At 41.4% G+C, this 14,780-nt stretch overlaps 1 protein-coding gene across 1 annotated transcript in view; it reads left to right on the forward strand.

Moving 5' to 3' along the window:
• The window catches only part of DOCK2 (dedicator of cytokinesis 2), a 543,298-nt gene that overhangs the window by 83,467 nt on the left and 445,051 nt on the right, over positions 1 to 14,780 (forward strand). The window lies entirely within an intron of this gene.

Raw genomic sequence — 14,780 nt, forward strand, 5'->3', positions numbered from 1 at the left:
ACAGTCTTTGTACTATTGGAGAAACTCTCTTAACTATATCCAGCTGTCGCTCAACAAAATCCAACTTCGAGAATTAGGATAATTGTACCCTTTAAGTTCACTTGGGAAAAAAAGAAAGAAAAAATCTTGTCTGTTAGTCTGAAGCTAATATTTTGTAAAGTTACATTTCATCCAATGAATGTGATTTGTGATTTGCGGCTCTTCTGTGTTTCATCTGACATTTTTCACTTGATTTGAGGTATGGTGAACACTTACCAGGACTCTGTATTCAGATGGACTGGGACTGGGGAGAGCAGAAGACAGGTGATTTGACATTTATTTGGCTCCAGGAGGTTGTACGGAGCCCTTGTGGTGCAGTGGTTAAGCAAGCGTTCAGCTGTTAACCAAAAGGTTGGTAGTTCGAATCCACCGGCTGCTGCTTCGAAACCCTATGGGGCAGTTCTACTCTGTCCTATAGGGTTGCTATGAATCAGAATTGACTCAACAGCAAAGAGTTTGGTTTTTGGTTTTGGTTAGTAGGTTGTACATGACAGATGAACAGGTATTTGCGGTTGATCTATTTGTCCTTGAGATCCTCGTGGCCCATGAGTGAGCTGATGTATTAGAACACCCAAGAGATTTGCTGTTTAGTGGTCAGTATCACAGAGGTTATTTGCAGTTTTGAAAGATTTAGAGATGGATGGAGACATTCAAAAGAAACTTGCAAAATAACTATTTATGTCCACCTTACCTTTTTTAAGTCAGAGGATTGTTTTATGTGTGATTAGGCCGTGTATGTGTAATGAGAGATAAAAACATACAGGGAGTATATTGGTCAGTGTCTTAGTTATCTAGTGCTGCTATAACAGAACTACTACAAGTGGATGGCTTTAACAAACAGATTTATTTTCTCACACTTTAAGAGACTAGAAGTCCAAATTCAGGCTGCTGGCTGTACGGGAAGGTTTTCTCTCTCTTCCACCTCTGAAAGAAGGTTCTTGTCTCTTCTGAGCTTCTGCTCCTGGGCAATCTTCATGTGGCTTAGCAACTTTCTTCCCCCATCTCTGCTTCTCAGGTTGTTTGTTTAATCTCTTTTATATCTCAAAAGAGATTGACTCAAGACATACCCTATAATAATCCTGTCTCATTAACATAACAAAGGCAGCCGATTCCCAAATGGGATTATAAGCACAGGCATAGAGGTTAGTATTTAAAATACGTATCTTTTTAAAAAATTTTTCATTGTGCTTTAAGCGGAAGTTTACAAATCAAGTCAGTCTCTCACACAAAAACTTGTATACACCTTGCTACATACCCCAGTTGCTCTCCCCCTAATGAGACAGCTTGCTCCCTCCCTCCACTCTGTCTGTTCGTGTCCATTTCTCCAGCTTCTAACCCCCTCTACCCTCTCATTTCCTCTCCAGGGAGGAGATGTGAACATAGTCTCAAGTGTCCACCTGATCCAAGAAGCTCACTCCTCACCATCATCTCTCTTCAACCCATTGTCCAGTCTAATCCCTGTCTGAAGAGTTGGCTTTGGGAATGGTTCCTGTCCTGGGCCAACAGAAGGTCTAGGGGCCATGACCACTGGGGTCCTTCTACTCTCAGTCAGACCATTAAGTCTGGTCTTTATGAGAATTTGGGGTCTGCATCCCACTGCCCTCCTACTCCTCAGGGGTTCTCTGTTGTGTTCCCTGTCAGGGCCGTCATCGGTTATAGCCGGACGCCATCTAGCTCTTCTGGTCTCAGGCTGATATAGTCTCTGGTTCATGTGGCCCTTTCTGTTTCCTGGGCTTGTAATTACCTTGTATCCTTGATGTTCTTCATTCTCCTTTGCTCCACTTTGGTGGGTTGAGACCAACTGATGCATCTTAGATGGCTGCTTGCTAGTGTTTAAGACCCCAGATGCCACTCTCCAAAGTGGGATACAGAATGTTTTCTTAATAGATTTTATTATGCTAGTTGACTTAGTTGTCCCCTGAAACCATGGTCCCCAGACCCCCGCCCCTGCTACGCTGGCCTTCGAAGCATTCAGCTTATTCAGGAAGCGTCTTTGCTTTTGGTTTAGTCCAGTTGTGCTGACCTCGCCTGTATTGTATGTTGTCTTTCCCTTCACCTAAAGTAGTTCTTATCTACTATCTAATTAGTGAATACCCCTCTTCTACCCTTCTTCCCTCCCCCCTCTTGTAACCATCAAAGAATATTTTCTTCTCTGTTTAAACTATTTTTCGAGTTCTTATAATAGTGGTCTTATACAATATTTGTCCTTTTGCAACTGGCTAATTTCACTCAGCTTAATGCCTTCTGGATTCCTCCATGTTATGAAAAGTTTCACAGAATCATCACTGTTCTGTATCGATGCATAGTACTCCATTGTGTGACTATACCATAATTTATTTATCCATTCATCTGTTGATGGGCACCTTGGTTGCTTCCACCTTTTTGCTATTGTAAACAATGCTGCAGTGAACATGGGTGTGCATGTATCTGTTTGTGTAAAGGCTCTTATTTCTCTAGGATATATTTCAAGGAGTGGGATTGCTGGATCGTATGGTAGTTCTATTTTGAGCTTTTAAAGGAAGTGCCAAATTGATTTCCAAAGTGGTTGTACCATTTGACATTCCCACCAGCAGTGTGTAAGTGTTCCAGTCTCTCCACAGCCTCTCCAACATTTATTGTTTTCTGTTTTTTGGATTAATGCCAGCCTTGTTGTAGTGAGATGAAAATCTCATTGTAGTTTTGATTTGCATTTCTCTAATGGCTAATGATCGTGAGCATTTCCTCGTGTATCTGTTAGCTACCTGAAAGTCTTCTTTAGTGAAGTGTCTGCTCATATCTTTTGCCGATTTTTTAATTGGGTTATTTGTCTTTTTGTAGTTGAGTTTTTGCAGTATCATGTAGATTTTAGAGATCAGGCACTGACTGGAAATGTCATAGCTAAAAACTCTTTCCCAGTCTGTAGGTAGTGTTTTTATTCTTTTGGTAAAGTATTTAGATGAGCATAGATGTTTGATTTTTAGGAGCTCCCAGTTATCTAGTTTCTCCTCTGCATGTTAGTAATGTTTTGTGTACTGTTTATGCCATGTATTAGGGCTCCTAGCATTGTGCTATTTTTTCTTCCATGATCTTTATCGTTTTAGATTTTATATTTAGGTCTTTGATCCATTTTGAGCTTTTTTTTGTGCATGGAGTGAGGTATGGGTCTTGTTTCATTTTTTTGCAGATGTATCCAGTTATGCCAACAGCATTAGTTAAAAAGACTGTCTATTTCCCATTTAACTGTTTTGGGGCCTTTGTCAAGTATCAACTGCTTATATGTGGATGGATTTATGTCTGGGTTCTCAATTCTGTTCCATTGGTCTATGTATCGGTTGTTGTACCATTACCAGGCTGTTCTGACCACTGTGGTGGTATAATAGGTTCTAAAATCAGTTTGTTCTTCTTTTTCAGTAATGCTTTACTTATCTGGGGCCTCTTTCCCTTCCATATGAAATTGGTTAAAATACATATTTTTGAGGGATATAATTCAACCCATAACATTCTGCCCTTTTGCCCTGTCCAAGTGACTTTCAGCCTTTTAAGGAATGGTATGATTTGCTCTTCCTTACTGAATCCCTAGCATGACATATAGAACATTATTGGCACCTGTTGGATGAAGTGTGTTTGTGGGCTAAGAACATGCATTTGGTCAGATGAGATATCTCTAAGGTAACCCAAGCCTAAACTTGAATCTTTCCTCATGAACAAAATGTAGGCTAACCTGCAAAGAGTCAGGGACTTCATGCTGGAAGAAGTCGGTTTTTATGTGTCTTGTTCGTTTTATAATCTTTAACAGTTTTCTGTTTTCTAATGGAGCCTTGAGAGCATCAGGAAATGATCAGGGGATTTCCTCACATTAGGGGGCATTTTAGTTGGATCTATAAAATAGAAGGTTTGATGCTTTGAGATTTCTAAGCCAGCTGGTAGGAAATCAGAATGTAATGATTGCTTTTGGGTGCATTGTATCTTCTATTGTGTGTCTTTTTCCTGTCATTCCTTTGTTCTCTTTCCCCATGTGCATAATTGCAGCTGATGTGACTCCCATTATTTGTTCCCTGCAATTTTTTTCTTTGCACATACTGCCTATGAACTTTTGCAAGGGCAAGGGATTTTCCTGTATCAATATGTAAGATGCAGGTGAGTAAGGGTAGAAAAGAAGTTGTTGAGAGGGTATGGAATTTGAGGAAGGGGTATTATTCATTTCTATCCCTTAGCCAATGAAAACGAGCTTCTTGTTCCCCTTTCTTGTGTCACTAGCTCTCAAGGCAAAGCCAAAGGCAAGTGGCTCTGATTGGACGAGCATAGGTCACATGCTGTGCCATTGCTACAAAGGAAGTTGGGAGAGCAGGTTATGGCTTCTGCCACAGGGAGTCAGGCTTAAACATATGGGAAATTACTAAATTGCAGGAAGTGTGTCCAAAAGATCCTGGTGGCCATAAATATGACCAGTACCCACTAGGATTTTCTAGAGTGACTGAGCCCTTAGGAGATCTAGAGCATAGTGAGGAACATTCAGAAAGAGCTGAAGCAATTATTCTTCCTTACAAAGCTCCTTGCAGGGCCTTTTATGTCCTGAAGTGCAGACAACCAGCTCTGCTGAGTGCCAACCCCAGTGACCCAGTGCCGTCGAGTCGATTCCGACTCATAGCGACCCTATAGGACAGAGTAGAGCTGCACCATAGTTTCCAAGGAGCGCCTGGCGGATTCAAACTGCTGACCTCTTGGTTAGCAGCTGTAGCACTTAACCACTACGCCACCAGAGTTTCCGCTGAGCGCCAAGGTACTGGGGAATTTGTGGAGTTAATTGGAGTCTAGAGCAGCCCATCTTCCTTTTTTCACATGATGGACACTGAGTAGCTCCCCTGCCTATTGACCGGGAACATACAAATGAGACTACAGGGTTTCTGTGAGGATGGCCCTCTAAAAGAGAGAAGATGCAGAGCTCAGTGCTACAGTGGGATTTGCTCTCATTTGTTTTCTTCTTGCCTACAAATCCTAATATTGCCCTAGGTTAGAGTACCGGAGGTAGAACGTTATTAAATAATGGCTATAAGCACAGAGTTTATTTAGGAGAGATCTTGGAGGGAGTAATACTTCTGTCCCTGTAAGTGCCTAAATAAGTGACCCAGCTTCTCTGAGCCTCAGTTTCCTCATCTATAAGTGGAGATAAACTAGCTCATAGGGATTTGTCTGTCTGTCTGTTTGTAGATTGATCCATCCATCCATCTGTCCGTCCTTCCATCTGTCCGTCCATATACCCATACATCCATCCATATTGTGGTAAAAATATACACTACAAAATGTACGCCAGCTCAGTTTCTACATATATAATTCAGTGACATTGATTACATTCTTCAAGTTGTGCAACCATTCTCACTATCTTTTCCCGAATCATTCTACCACCATTAACATAAACTCAATGCCCCCTAGGTAAAAACTCCCTTTCCCCCTTCCTCCCACCCCCAGTAAACGCTAATAATCTTTGTTGTTAGGTGCCATCAAGTCAGTTTTCTACTCACAGCAACCTCATGTAACAGAGTAGAACTGCCCCATGGGGTTCACACGGCTGCTAACCAAAAGGACAACGGTTTGAACCTACCAGCCGCTTTGTGGGAGAAGGACATGGCAGTCTGCTTGTATAATAATTTACAGCCTTGGAAACCCTGTGAGGGTAGCTCTACTCTTTCCTGTAAGGAATTGAAGTCAACTCCACAGCAGTGGGCTTGCTTTTTTTTTGTTTGTTTGCTTTGTTTTAATCTTTATAGGACTAGATCAGATTGCCAGGTCTTTCTCCTACACAGCCACTGGGTGGGTTCAAATCACCAACCTTTTGGTTAGCAGCCAAGTGCTTAATCATTGTACCACCAAGGGTAGAAATCTTTGATCTCTATGTTTGGTAATTTGATATAAGTGAGATCATACATTATTTGTCCTTTTGTGACTGACTTATTTCACTCAGCGTGGTGTTTTCAGGGTTCATGTATGTTGTGGCATGTATCAGGACTTCATTTTTCTTTATGCCTGAGCAGTATTCCATGTGCGTATATACCACATTTTGTATATCTGTTCATCTGTTAGTGGGCATTTTGGTTGTTTCCACTTTTTTGGCTATTGTGAAACATGCTGCAGTGAACATTGGTGTATAGGTTTCCTGCCTTCGCTTCATCTGGGTATATTCTTAGGATTGGGATTGCTGGATCATATGGTAGTTCTATGTCCAACTTTTTGAGAAACTGCCAAACTGTTTTCCACAGTGGCTGTAATATTTTACATCCTACCAGCAATGGATGAAGGTTCCAGTTTATCTACAACCTTGCTAGTACTTACTGTTTTCCATTTTTTTGATCATTGTCGTTCTAATAGGGGTGAGGTAGTTCTCATTGTGGATTTGATTTGCATCTCCCTAATGGCTAATGGGAGCCCTGGTGGCGCAGTGGTTAAGAGCTTGGCTGCTAACCAAAAAGTGCACAATTTGAATCCACCAGCCACTCCTTGGAATCTGCATGGGACGGTTCTATTCTGGTCCTTTAGGGTCGCTATGAGTCAGAATTGACTTGACAGCAACAGATTTGGTTTTTTTTAATGGTTAATGAAGTTGAGTATGTTTTTATGTGCTTGTTGACCATCTCAATATCCTCTTCGGGGAAATATTTGTTCAAGCCCTTTGCTCATTTTTGACTAGTTGTTTGTCTTTTTGCTATTAAGCTGTAGAAATTTTTTTATATTTTGCCCATTAGACCCTTATCGAATATATGGTTCCCAAATTTTTCTCCCAATCTGTAGGTTGTCTTTTCACTTTTGTAATGATCTTTTCATGAATAAAAAAAAGTATTTAATTTTTATGAGGTCCCATTTACCTATTTTGTGTTCAGCTTCTTGTGTTTTTCTTGTCAAATCTGTTAATCCGTTGTTACAAACTAGTCCCCCAGCCACACTCCTATATCTTCTTCTAAGAATTGTATGGTTTTCATATTCACATTTAGGTCCTTGATCCTTTTTTGTTTTTGTGTATGGTGTGAGGCATGGATCCTGTTCCATTGTTCTGCGTGTGGAAATCCAATTTTCCCAGTACCATTTACTGAGGAGATTCTTCCTTCCCCACTGAATGGACTTAGCACTCTTGTCGTAGATGTATGGATTTATTTTTGGACTCTCAATTCTGTTCCATTGGTATATATGTCTGTTGTTACACTGGTACAAAGCTATTTTAATTACTGTGGTTTTATGGTATGTTTTGAAATCAAGAAGTAGCTATTCAGAGTCTCTTATCCTTCCACATAAATTTGAAGACTGGCTTTTCTATTTCTGTAAAGAAGGCTGTTGGACTTCTAGGGTTTTGATGATGAAATGAGGTTAAATGTATAAAGGTTTCTATGAGTATCTGGCAAAAAGTTGTCATCAAGCCAACACTGACTCATAGTGAAGCCATGTGTTTCAGAGTAAAACTGTGCTCCATAGGGTTCTCAGTGGCTGATTTTTTCAAATAATTGTATTTATTTTGGTGTTGCTGTTGAGAATATATACAGCAAAACATACGCCAATACAACAGTTTCTACATGTACAATTTAGTGACATTGATTACATTCTTTGAGTTGTGTAACCATTCTCAGCCTCCTTTTCTGAGTTGTTCCTCCACCATTAACATAAAGTCACTGCCTCCTAAGGTTCCTATCTAATCTTTAGAGTTGCTGTTGTCAATTTGATCCCATGTAGATAGTTTTTCAAAGAGCATAATGCTCAAGGCAGACATTTTTTACTAGTTAAGCTAAACTGCCGTTTGGTTTAAGAAGACTTCAGGGGACCTTTTTGGTTTGAGATTAATTGGTGTAATAACATGTTTAGTGCTTCTGTTCTGCCTCCTAGTTCTATGCGTAGTGTCTGGGGTCTTAAAAGCTTGCAAGCGGCCATCCAAGGCACAACGATTGGTCTTTATTTGCCTGGAACAACAGAGGGAGAAGGAGAGTCAGGAAGAGGAGGAGAATATGGCTGTGGGATGTGTGGCTAATTACCTCCATGGACAGTTGCTTCCTGGATGGCGCCCTGCTACTATTGCTTTTTGATCAAAGTATCTATAGAAGAATTGTGATCAAAAGGGAGAAAATGAAGGACAGAATTTCAAATTCTCATGGACTCCAGACATTCTGGAGCCATGAAGGCTGGCTGAAGCCCTGAAACTATTGTCCTGAGATAATCTTTAAACCTCAGTGACTGATTTTTAGGCTATAGATTGACAGGTCTTTCTTCTGAGGTGCCTTAGGTGGATTCAAACATCTGATCTTTCAGTTAGTAGCTAAGCACCTTCACTGTTTGTTCCACACTGGAACTCCTACAATATCCAGTACTTACTCCATAAACAGAATAAATGTTAACCGTTATTGTCACACTTTCACCTAGGAGAGACAACAAGGGTGTTTGTTTCAAAAGCTTATAATTGAATTAGTGAGAAGGAATTTTGGAATCTTGACTCAAGCTTAAAATTTGGCTTACTGGATGGGAATTCATGCTATCCTCAGCTGTTCTTGCTGTTTATCTTTTAGGAGATGGGCCATACCTTTATCAGGTGCCTGTGCCTCTTGGGTACACAATATAGGAACTTTGCTGGTCCCATGAATTCACCTTGGCCTGTTGGTGGCCCTGGATGGTCCCTAATTATGTCTGCTCCTTCCATCTCCCCTGTGATTGGGATCAGGCCCCTTTGACCCGAGTAGCTGCTGGGCCCAGTTCTCTCTCTGCCGGGCTGCTTGCTGTGCCTGTCTTTTCTTTTGCATCATGCCTTCTGTGCTTGTTACAGTCCTGTTGATTCCGTTCTTGTCTTTCTCCTCCTTCTGTGTGTAATCCCAGTCTCTTGGGCCTTCTCTGCCATCCACAAACTCCTCTACCTACCCTGCATCATCCTTTTTGCTTGTGAGAGGCAGCAGCACAGTGGTTAAAGACATAGTCTCCAGAGCCAGACTGTTTGGGCTGGAATTTAGAATTTAGACCCTACCATTTACTTTGAGAAAATTATTTAATCTGTCTAAGCCTGAGTTTCCTCCTATGTAAAATAGGCATAATAATAGTACTTATGCAGTTGTGCCAATTACATAAGCTAGCAAATATAAAGTGCTTAGCACAGCGTTGGTCACCTAGTAAGTACTCACAGTTATTATTGCCCAGTAAATACATTTCATGCGTTATCTCCATAGTCTTCACAAGACTCCTATGGAGAACCTCATCTCCTTCTGATTTCATTTCCTACCATTTGTCACTCAGTGCCAGCCACACTGGCCTCCTGGCTGTGGCTCAATCTCCTGACTTAGGGTCTTTGCACCCTTTCCCTGGATATCTGCTGGACTAACTCCCTCACCTCTTTCACAGTCTTGCTCAGATGGCACCTTCACTACCCTAATTAAAGTTGTCCACCTCCCTAGTACTTCTCCTCCCCCTCCTTCTAACTCTGCTTTTTTTTTTTTTCTTTTTCTCCCCTAGGACTAACCACATGTTAACATACTATATAGTAATTTATTTCATTTCTGTTTACTGCCTCACCTATGCAGGGATACTTGTCTACTGTGTACACCTAATTATCCCAAACACCAAGAATAGCCCTGGGCACACAGTAGATACTCATTCAAGCCCCCTTTCACAGATCAAGAAACTAAGGCTTAGATGCAAGCTCAAAGACCACACAGTTAAGAATCACTCTGCCTTACGTGATAAAGCAAATTTGGGAACTGATACAGTTTTAGGACCACTCATGTATGGAGTCTGGTTGGCCAAAAGGAGGAGCTGACCTGCTCCAGCTGGAAAAGTTGACTCCTGGGTCCTTTTTTTTTTTTTTTGTGGGGAGTAGTGGGGGTGCTGCTAAAAAGCATGAGTGTGTGGCTTTAGATGCTAGGTCACCTATACCATGCCCAAGTACGGTAGGAATTCAGCCAAGAGGAGGATGCCATTGTGATGAAGCTGTCCGCGTAACTGTGACTTTATCCTTATTCCGAAGGAATGAATAAAGAAACACTGATGTATGGTAGGTGTAATATGAGGGTCATACTCCTTGGAAATGAGGCACTGGTTGGGGAAAGAGAAGTGGATGCGGAGTCCGGATGGGAGCAGCTGTGTCTGGATGAGTCACCCTCTTCCCACCACTCTCCCGGGGACCAAGAAAGATCTCCAATGTGTATGGAATGCCACTTGCCTGCGTTGGGGGTGCCACTCCATTCAAATGGGTGTCAGAGAAGCATGGTGACAACTCCAGTTGATACCACCAGGCTGGCTCACCTCACCCAGGGCCAAACGATCTTGCCCCTTCTCTAATTGCCTTCAGAACAAGATGATCTGAACCCAGAGGCCAGCTCTGTGCTGGCCTCATTTGCTCTTTTTGTTTGCATGTTCCTTAATGCTCCATATTCCCCCCAAACCAGCTCTGCTTCTTCCTGTGTAAATTTTATATACCAGTTCACCCTCTAGGTCATGAATACATTAGGCACCAAGATTGCCTGTGAAAAGCTCAGGTATGTACAATAGTAGCCTGCAGTCGGTGGGAATACATAAGCCTCTGCCTTTTTAAACAATTATAAATTTGACTCGAAGGTACTTGCCAGTGTGATTTGTTTTCAATGTTCGTATATGAATAAATATTAAAATGTAATCATATGTTTCTGCTGAACATGGGCTCCATGCCTGTCACATTGCTGCTGTTATTTCTCCTGCATGTCATTTGTTTGCATGTTAATACTATTTATTCCTATGTAAGCCTCTATTTTCATTTTGAATGTAATTTTACTTCTTGATGACAGTAATGGCTCAGTAAACTGCACAACTGCCGTTAATAGAATTATTTTATGATAACATTAACTTGGCATCAGATCAGGATGGAAGAAAAAACCATCATCAAAGGGGTATTGTCAGTTATTTCTCTTTAATTTTTATCTATTTTATAAGTTGCTGCAGTGCTGAGGGGGAGATAACAACCTGTTTCTCACAAACATATGTGAGAGTGCTTTGTAAACTGATAAGTAAGTTGCTGTTATTATAACTTGAAATGGTATGCATATGTATGTATTTTTAAATGGTTCTCTTTTCCCTTTGCTCATGGAAAGATCTGCAAACATTTATTGAGCACCTATTAAGTGCTAGGTGCTTTGTTAAATGCTGGGGACTCTGAAATTGATAAATTGGGCTTCCTGAGGTAGCCATAATCTAGTGGGGGAGACAGGCATGCTGACCAGCAATCAAATTCTCGGGGATAAGCAATGATAAGTGATATAATAATAGCACAATGGAGGCTTGCAAATGGCTCCAAGGGGGCAGACAGGTTTGAATGTCAAACTCTACCTGGAGAAGATCAGTAATCCTTCTGCAAAATATCATGGCTCTGCTCAGCGTTCCGTCCCCGTGACCTCTCGTCGCAGCTGACGTTGCTGACACTCCCTCCTTGAGGTGATGTTCTAAACTAGACGTTGAATGGTATTTAAGAGGCCAGCCCACAGGAGAAAAGAGAGCCACAAATTCCAAACAGAGAGAATAACATATGTAATAAGACTTCCTGTTACTTCTGCTACCACAGTTGTTGTTTTGTGCCGTTGAGTTGATTCCTACTCATGGTGACTCCGTGTGTACAGAGTAGAACTGTGCTCCATAGGGTTTTCAAGGCTGTGACTTTTTGGAAACAGATCACTAGGCCTGTCTTTCTAGATACCCTGGGTGGGTCTGAACTACCAACCTTTTGACAGTACTCAAGCTTACCCATTTGTACCACCCAGGGAATACTTACTAGGGACCATATATGAAGCATCTCCTCTGTGCTTGGCCCTGTATCACTTTTCATTCTACCTCATTTAATACAACAACCCTGCAAAGCAGATGCATTATTATGTTCACTTTGTAGAAGTGGAAATTGAGGCCCAAAGAGGCACAGAAATGACTCCAGGTTACACAGGTAGATGTTGGCAGGGAGGGATTTGACATCAAAGCATAGGTCCTTTGTACCATGCCATGCCCATGATGAATAGTATGTTTGTGGAGAAGCTGAGGTGCTGGCAGTAGGCAAGGGCAGAATGATGCACCTAGAAAGTGGGTTGAAGCTGGATTGGAAGCACCTTGAATGCCAGACCAAGGAGGCTGACTTCATCCTTTAAGCTGGGGGATAGTGGCATAGATTATGATTCTGCATCTATCCTTAGAGTACAAAGCGAGTACCCCTGTGGGTATGCAAACTAATCTGTTGGGATCAGATAAAAATACCAAATATTCTCTACTGTATGTCAAAATAAACTAAATGTTACATGTAACTTACTATTAGAATAGTACATGGATATCATTTATAAATAAATAAACCTCTATTGGGAGTCACACAGTTTGGAAACCACTGCTTTTGGCAGTGGGGAGCTATTTGAAGTATTAAAGTAGGCGATTAACATGATTAGATTCATGTTTTAAAAAGATTACTGTGGAAGCAAGAGTAGTGTGTGGAAGATGGTGTAGAAGAGGAGAGGCTAGAGACAGATCAATAAGGAAGCTATTGCAATAACCCAGGCAAGAGCACTTGAACTAAGGTAGTCACATTGGAGCTGGAGAAGAAGGGAAGGAAGAAGATAAGGATTTCTAGGAGGCAGGATTGACAGAACTAATTGAATGTGGGAGTGGAATTGAAGGAGAGGGTCGAGTCAGCTGACCTGATGGTGAACAATGTGGAACTTTCTAGCCCATTTGCCCTGGAATCATTAAAGAGCATGATGAATACTGAGGGAGAGGGATGGGTTAACCAGTAAGCATGATATGCACCAGCTTGCATTGAGCAAGGCAGGCATGGGCTTAATTGCATTTAATTGCTAATCTGTGGTGAGCAATTTCTCATGGGTTTCACCACATCTTTGATGTGGTAGGGGACAGGTGAAATTGTGCACTGCAGATTGGTGGGAAGGCACAGCTGGGCCCATGCGTACTTTGTTTATTGGGTTTTCTGACACTAGGGTGGGGGGGAGTAGATTTTGGAGGGAAGATGGCATGTTTGGCTTGGGACATGTAAAGTTTAAGGCATTTATAATACCAAACCCACTGCTGGTGGAGTCAATTCCGACTCATAGTCGCCCCAGGTGGAAATATATAGTAGGTAATCAGATACAGGGTTGGAATTCAGGAGAGTGGAGAATGAAGATATAATTTTTTTGTGTGTGTGTAGTAAAAATATGTATAACAAAACATTGGTTCATTCAACAATTTTTACATTTACGATTCAATAACATTGATTATCTTCATCAAGTTGTACAACCATCACCCCTATCGTTTTCCAAATTATCCCACCAGAGACTGGAGATATACATTTGGTAGACATTGATGCAAAGGGATGTTTGAAGCTGTATGATGCAAGATGAGTGATGCTATACAACTAAAGATGAAACACAGGGTATTAGCCCATTGAAAGGATAATGAGGGAAGAGTCCCAGTGGAGGTTGAATCAGGGACCTAGGAGAGGAAGCAGGACAGATTGGCATCCTACAAACTAGGAGGGGGAGAATTTCAAGGAGGGAATGTCAGCAATGTCAGCTGCTACAGTGAGGTCACAGGGGACTGAACATTGATCCAAGGCATGATATTTTGCAATTAGGAGATTATTGGAGAATTAGCCAACCCTTTTCTAGAATTCAGCATCTTTCCTAATGTCCAGTCAGGAGGCAATCAATTTCCTATCATTTGCATGCAAATTACCTACATTGCCAATTGCTGCCAGGGCGTAAGCCCAGACTGGCTTCCCTTGGTCGATCCTTCAGCACTTGGGTAACTATTTTCTAGTTGGCGTCAATTTAATGCTCTTCTCATGGCAAAGTGTAAGACACTGGTCTTGTCTGCTTCCATTGTCCCTTTAAATGGCTTAATTTCTTGAAACAAGGCTATGTGTGCTATAGATAGTTAAGGGACAAGCCATGGAGGACCCAATGTATTAATTCCCCCAGATTGAAGCAATTGACAATGTTCTTTTCTTGTTAAGTCCTTGCTAGAAGTCTGGGAGTCAGCTTGCTGGGAGAGTCCTTGCCTTAGCCCAAAAGTGACCATTCCTGTCAAATGCCAATGCTTACAGTTCTCAGAATGGCTTGTTTGGGAGATCAACTTACTGAATAAATATGTAGATTTAGGAATGCATTTTGCTAATCCCCTGTAACTAAATACGAACATGTCTGATAATAAGGGTTTAGTTTGCCAAAGAGGTGAAATTCACCAAGCTAAGTATTGTCAGGGATGACGGACTGAATCAGGATGACCGAATGTACTTTGTGAACCACTTCAAATGCACTTCAGGCAGGCATCACCCTGAAGCAGAAATTGCTTCCTTAATAGGAAATAATATATTGTTCATTTGTTGGGCTTGCTGTTTATTGTGTCTTTTGAGTGGAAGGAAAATTGAAAGGGACTTAGGCAGATGTGGTCGCTGACCTTCAAGTCTCCAAGGTAGTCCCTCTACCCCTCAGATCTACTCTGAGAATACAGCTTGCTGTAAAGACACATTCTTCCAATAAAAGTTTTTGAGTTTTACTATGTGGCCAAGTGCTATGTTAGGATATTGCAGTGTACAAGGCAGAGACAACCACTTCCCTTATGCAGTTTATGTAATACTTGGGGAGCCAGGAAAAAACAAAACCAAACACACCAAATACTTACAAATTGTGATAAATTCTACTAAGGGAAGTAAACAAGTATCTTGATATAGGTGGTATTATGTGGTGAAGAGTACAGACTCTGGAGACCATGGGCAAATGATTTCCCCTCTGTGCCTTAGTTTCCTTGTC

Source organism: Elephas maximus, chromosome 2, assembly GCF_024166365.1.
Source record: "Elephas maximus indicus isolate mEleMax1 chromosome 2, mEleMax1 primary haplotype, whole genome shotgun sequence".
Lineage (NCBI taxonomy): Eukaryota > Metazoa > Chordata > Mammalia > Proboscidea > Elephantidae > Elephas > Elephas maximus.